We start from the raw sequence: 7366 nt of genomic DNA, 5'->3' as shown, positions 1-7366 counted from the left end.
TACAAACTCCATTGCAGACGCAGTGGGGATCTGGCAGAGATAAAAAATTCTTTTGCAAATGTCCGGGTCTGGCGGATAGGCGCTTGAGGTTCCTTAATGTGCTTTTCGGGGAAAGCCTGAGACAATTCTCCAGCCTAGATCACGTTTCTGTCTTGCACTACATCAATAGATGGCTGTAGATGGGCACTCTAGTACTCCCGTAGTACTCGAGGCAAATAACCTTCTAAGTATCAGGACATGCAACACTTTCAAATATTTTTTTGGTTAATAAATAGTTATAAGTAACGATTAAAATACTAGACAACCATATTTCTAGACCTTCTTCTTCTTTATTTGCTATTCGTACTCGAATGTAAGCGATTATGCAACCAAAAAACAATACATCATTGACTCTTCTTTTTTAATACAAATTTTGAATTATATTTGAAAATAATTTGCAGCCGCTAGCTGCTTCCAAGTTGGGACTCACACGTTGATACCGGTCCATTGCCGTACGTTCCTCAATAAGGAAAACTGCTTACGCACTATACCTCTTCGTTCTTCGCTCTTGCATTGCTATGTGAGTTGTGACAGTTCATGTTTCGGATTTCGCAACATACATATGGCCCAGATACGTTGTTTCTTTTACTATTGATACACCAGAGTAGTTGGCTGTCACCGTGAACGCTTCCTAGGATTTCTTTATTAGAACGAGCACGTTTTTGCAGAGTATTTTAAGTAATCTTCGGAGAAGCCACATTTAAAATGCTTCCAGTTTGTTCATATCTGACAATTTTATAGTCCATATTTCCATGCCATATAACAGAACTTATGAAGTGTATTTTGACGTGATAACGTCTTATAATTCGATTTAACAGGCTGCACGCACGAAAAAATGTGTCGTTACCTTGCTCATTAGTGTTACCTTGCTCATTGCCGTTACCTTGCTCATTAGTGTTACCTTGCTCATTACCGTAACCTTGCTCATATGTCGTTACCTTGCTCATTGCCGTTACCTTGAATGAACTGCAAGCGAAAGCGCGGAACGAACAACAAAGCAAACAAAGCAAACGAACGGCAACGTTCGACATCTTGCTCTCTCCTACTTAAGTGAGCGTATATATATATATGTATATGCGCATATGTACATATATAAATTCACGTATTTGTATTTGCATATGCCTTCTTATTGATTATTATTAATTTGATTTACTTGAAGAATTTAAAATAAAACCAAGTTTGTTAATAATACCTGTTGTTTTAATGTTATTATTATTTTTTGACGTGATAACGTCTTATAATTCTATGTAGCCAACTGCACGCACCAAAAAATGCGTCGTTATCTTGCTCATGCGTCGTTACCTTGCTTGAACAGCATGTTATGTTATGTTATAATATGTTATGTTATGTTATGTTATGTTATGTTATGTTATGTTATGGTATGTAATGTTATGTTATGTTATGTTATGTTATGTTATGTTATGTTATGTTATGTGATGTTATGTTATGTTATGTTATGTGATGTTAATGTATGTTATGTTATGTTATGTTATGTTATGTTATGTTATGTTATGTTATGTTATGTTATGTTATGTTATGTTATGTTATGTTATGTTATGTTATGTTATGTTATGTTATGTTATGTTATGTTATGTTATGTTATGTTATGTTATGTTATGTTATGTTATGTTATGTTATGTTATGTTATGTTATGTTATGTTATGTTATGTTATGTTATGTTATGTTATGTTATGTTATGTTATGTTATGTTATGTTATGTTATGTTATGTTATGTTATGTTATGTTATGTTATGTTATGTTATGTTATGTTATGTTATGTTATGTTATGTTATGTTATGTTATGTTAAGTTATGTTAAAGTATATTATGTTATGTTAATGTTAATGTTAATGTTATGTTATGTTATGTTATGTTATGTTATGTTATGTTATGTTATGTTAAGTTATGTTAAAGTATATTATGTTATGTTAATGTTAACTCATTCTCTATATCCATACAAAATATCTATCTGTTGAAATATACTTGAATAAGCAAACATGTAATAATAACATACCTGTTTTAGTAGCATATATTGGAAAATACTAGAATAAGGAAACATGTAATAATAACATACCTGCTTTAGTAACATAAAGCATACGTTAATATGAATTCTATGAATAAAGCGAATTGTCATTGCTCAAGAAGACTTAAAACGAGAAAGACCGCTTTTATTACTATCAAACAAATAAAATTAAAATTTTCTTTTGAAAAATGCAACCATTCAATTAGTATTTTCTTATGATGTTATCACGTTAAACTATCGTCAGTAAACCGACTTTACAGACAACCTCTTTTTAGTTTTAGATTTTTAGACCCTGATTTTGTGTGTTTTTTTTTCAGCCGATATCTATGTAATTTATATGGCAGTCATATACTGTTCTTCTGGTTTTTATATTTTCACAAGATGTAGAAGATGTTAGAGCTGCCTAGTCTATTCATCTGCATAGTATCCTGTTCACTTTGACCCAAACTCTGTCCATGCTGGTTAAGTCTCTCCTTGCGTCTTCATCCAGTTTTAATTAATAGACATATGCTTATCTTACAGCCATCTCCTATGACCACCTTCATTGTGAATTCCTTCTCTGAGAACTCTACTCTTATTCACGTATGCTAAATCCTGTTTTTTTATTTTTTCCGCGGAGGGTACATTTTTCTTCTTGCGGGATCAAAAATTTGATCTTGTCTCTGCATGCCAACTTTAACTTCTACTATATAGCACTTACACGACCAATTTGATCAAAGTAAGTATGTATTTTACTTATAAGTATATAATTGACATTACATCCTTAGAAGGTTTTTTGGCCAAATCCTCCTCCTATTAGTTAAAAAGGCCTATATTTCTTGTAACTGTACGGAAAACTATATAAAGCAAGTAATCTAATAGTAGTAGTAGTATTCATTTATTCATAGAGAAGATATAAAGAAAATTGCAAAACAATTAAAAAAAATAAAGATACAAAGATTTTTCCATTATCAACTATAAAATGAATTTTCCACATTGGCTTACGTCGTCTGTCGGTATATAACATATCACATCCAGGGCTATAAGTAATCGAATACTTATTAGACTCAGTAGCTTTTTAAATGCAAGCTTACTCCCTGTCATGAATTGGATGTCCACTACTGTAACGTGGAAAATTTTCTGTAATAAGCGCCTAATACCGGCCAACTCTTACATAACAGAATATGCATCTATGTACATGAGCAATGACCTGCTTCGCTGTTATTTGCCGGTCACTACTGTTATGACTGCTGGCTCTCCAGTATCTTTGTTTAGATTCATCTCTGTTTATGTTCACAACAGCGCTACATATTAACAGATGCTTTGCAAACGTTGTTGGGTTTTGAGCCGATGATCATTTACATATACATATAAGTATTGTACATACTACTATGAGAGCAGTTTACCAGCAGCCGTCTATGCTATAGTGTGGAGTATTAATGTTATACGAGTATTTAATTAATTACTTCATTTGCTCAACCGGTTGTCACTTAACAGTTGCTGTTATTTACAAAGCTGCACATATTTGAGTTACCGCTGAGTTCAATTTATACATAAACAAAAAATGTTTTGCAGGGATTATTTGAGAACTATAATTTGAGTAAATGTTTTGTTTTTTTTTATATCTTTTGACTTCCTACCATTATAGAACATACAAAAATACTCATTTAACGCTATATCTATTTATAAAACTAAGAGCAAATATTCTGTAGACGTGGTCATATTGATAGTGAAACATTGTCTAGACACAAAAGTCTAGATATAAAAGATATCTATTCAAAAAATGTATAGTTAGAACTAGAAGATACTCGCTTGCTAGATGCGGCCGGCTAAACATTCTTGGCAAGCTTTTAATAAAAGAGTACTCAGATACTCTGGACAATATACTCACACTAGTATACTTTAATGTGGATAGACGCATAGACTTATAGTAAGCTGTAAATCTGATTGCTTTTACAAGACGGAGTCATAGCTTATCATTGTGCTTAGGGCTAGTATGTTAACTATGATGAAAAGTGAATTTTCTGATTCATGTTTTGATTTTGAGGTTCAACGAAACCTTGTCTTTCATTGCACTCATTCTTGTCGATAGTTTAGCTTTATGGCAAAATTCCATCAAGATTGCAGTAAAACTATACATCTCCGTAACTTTTTCTCCGACTTCCTTGAAATTTTGGCCCAGTATTTACGACGCACCGGGCGTTAGAAGAAAGTAAAAAAAACAAAAACTCGATGTTCTGGAAATAAATTCATAAAAGTTGTTTAAGTTTTCCCAACTAGCCTACTTCGGTTAAAGTAAGGTATCTCCATAAATTTTGCTCCACTTTCCTTGAAATTTTGGCACAGTATTTGCGAAGCATTCTGCGTTAGCAAAAGTAAAAAATCAAAATAAATCCACTTAAGTCCTTTAAAGTTCAAAGTTTTCCCAACTAGCCTATTTCGGTGAAAGTCAAGTAACACAGCAAATTTTGCTCTAATTTCCTTGAAATTTTGGCATAGTATTTGCGAAGCATTCTGCGTTAGCAAAAGTAAAAAATCAAAATAAATCCACTTAAGTCCTTTAAAGTTCAAAGTTTTCCCAACTAGCCTATTTCGGTGAAAGTCAAGTAACACAGCAAATTTTGCTCTGATTTCCTTGAAATTTCGCCAAAGTATTTACGAAGAATTGTGCGTTAGAAGAAAGTAAAACAACAAAAATTCGATGTTTTGGAAATAAATTCATAAAATTCTTTAGAAAAGTGTGTTTCATTGGGAGTATTAAATATGGTAGCATTTATATATAATTTAACTTTTTCATAAGTCGACTTAGGTGGCTTTTGCTAGTTTTGCTTAGCTTTGAATTTCAAATATTGGACTCTGTATTCATAACTCAGTTTTACCATCTAATTCGCTAAGTTCAATGATGTTATACCAAAAAGTACGAGGTTTGATAAAAAATTCAAGCAACGCATTTGCGTAATTTGTTAACATTTTCGTGTTTAGTCCAAATCACAATGGGTGGTCGTCGTTTTTTCATACAAAGCGCACACTTTCAGTTGCTGCACAAATTATGATTCTGAAGGCGGCAAGTAATAAAATGCCAAATTTCGACACAAATTTCAATTGCGTGGTAAAATTTGAAATGATACTCGTACTAGTAAATATTTGAAATTATTATATTATGTTATAAAATATTGTACTTATAGACATTTTGTTAACAAATTTTTTATTAAAGAGGAATATTTCGCTTTTACGTTTTATTAAAAATAAATTTTTGGTTTATTATAATTAAATTTTGTTTAAGCAATTATAATTACTTATCGTATTTCAAATTACATGACTGAAAAAAAAATATACGGAAATATTCTAAATTATGCGATCATCATTTCGCCATACCAAAAAGTGCCTCAAAGCTTCCCTTTGTTTAGGTTTGGAATGCCAAAACTGATAAATTTGTAAGCTGCTATTACTTTACTAAATCTGCTGTTATTCATGTTTTAAATTTTGTCAGTCAGTTGACCATGAATTTATTTTACTTATTTTATTTATAATAAGTACTGGGCGAATGGAACTTTACAACAATCACGAGAAGGGAAAAGGTCTAAAATGCGGTGCAATATTCGCCTTAGAAATGCAAATAGTTTATATTATTTGAAGTAGCGAAAAAAGAAAATGAACCTGATTAAATTAAAAAAAAAATCCTAGCGGTTGGCCATGCCAAATATCTGAAGACGAAATGAGAACAGTAGTAACATAGTGGAAAAAGTGCTGAAAACCGGCAAATTTCGCGAGGCCGCGCAACTTGTTTTTCTCATAAAGCAGTAACAAATCTTCTCTCAAAATATGATCACACATCGCGAGTTGTGCGTAAAAAGTCCTTTACCTTCAAGCATAGGGTGATTTGATTATTCACACTGATGCCAAACTTCTGGTCTTCTCGATTTATGGTTGAAAGTGCCGCAAAGGCCATTAAATTGGTGGGGAAATTGCAACATAATTCCAATTATTAAATTTGACAAACTTACTGTTATTTGTGGGGATCACTTTTTATATTTTTATATATAAGTAGACGAGCTGCGGAGTTGAATTTTATTTACAATAAAAATGCCGCGCAATAGATATTTGTGGTTTCTTCTTGAAAAAAATTCGAAAAATAGGCAATACAAAGTCGGCCACAGTTAAAAACTGCACAACTAACTTCGAAATATAAAGTTTTGGTGAACGTTCCGAATTGTCGAAATAGAAATATGTAATGCATGGAGCAGCTGCCAAGCATAAAAGGGACATGGGTACAGGGATATGATAAAATAAGATTGCTAAGTTTTGATTAGCTATTTTTTCAAATTAATTTATTTTTTTTTTTCATAAAAATAAATTTCATTCTTTAACAACAACCACGTTGCAACTTTGTGCAACATTTTTATTATTTTTTTATAAAAATAAATTTCATTCTCTAAAAAAATCATTTCGTTTCATTGAAATTTCCACACGAATCCAAGTTTCAATTTTCGGGCAACACTTTTATTTTATTTTTATAAAAATAAATTTCATTCTCTAATAAAAATATTCAATTTTAATGAAATTTCACACCTTCTTGAATAATAAATTTCATTCTTTAACAACAACCACACAAATCCAAGTTTCAAACTTTGTGGAATATTTTCATTATTTTGTTCTGAAAATAAATTTCATTCTCTAAAAAAACCCTTTCCTTTCTTTGAAATTTCCACACAAATCCAAGTTTCAAACTTTGTGGAATAATTTCATTATTTTGTTCTGAAAATAAATTTCATTCTCTAACAAAACTATTATATTTCATTTCATTGAAATTTTACACTTTCTATTCCGTATTTTATAAAATTTCGAGTCCACAGTTTTATGGGCTGGTTTAGTATAATAAAATGCAAGTATGAAGTGACATGCAATTTTCTTGATTTTTTATATTGTAATTTTTTTCACTTGTTGGTGGAGAGCATTTTTTCCATATAACGCAAACAAGCGTACCATAATTTTTTTCTTTAATTATGATTAAGTTTTTATTGAAAAGTTGAGAAGGTTTATAAATCTTCTTTAAACCTGGAAACTTTTGTTTAGTAATGTCTCTGTTATAAGAAATAATATAAATTAAAATTAAATTTAAAAAAAATTGTGTATAAATAAATAAAAAATGGACAATGCATGGTGCTTTCATAATTTTATCTTTATCTTTATGTCCACCATATAATTGCCCATATAAAATCCAAATTTCGATATTTTTTTCGATTCTCCGGTTGAAACAATACATTTTGATTAAATTTCTCGAGCTCAGCAAGTGATGATTAAAATTTTTCAAACCGGTCTCGAGTTT

The sequence above is a fragment of the Anastrepha ludens genome, chromosome 4 (genome assembly GCF_028408465.1).
Source record: "Anastrepha ludens isolate Willacy chromosome 4, idAnaLude1.1, whole genome shotgun sequence".
Classification (NCBI taxonomy): Eukaryota; Metazoa; Arthropoda; class Insecta; order Diptera; family Tephritidae; genus Anastrepha; species Anastrepha ludens.
This window is presented reverse-complemented; position numbering follows the sequence as displayed.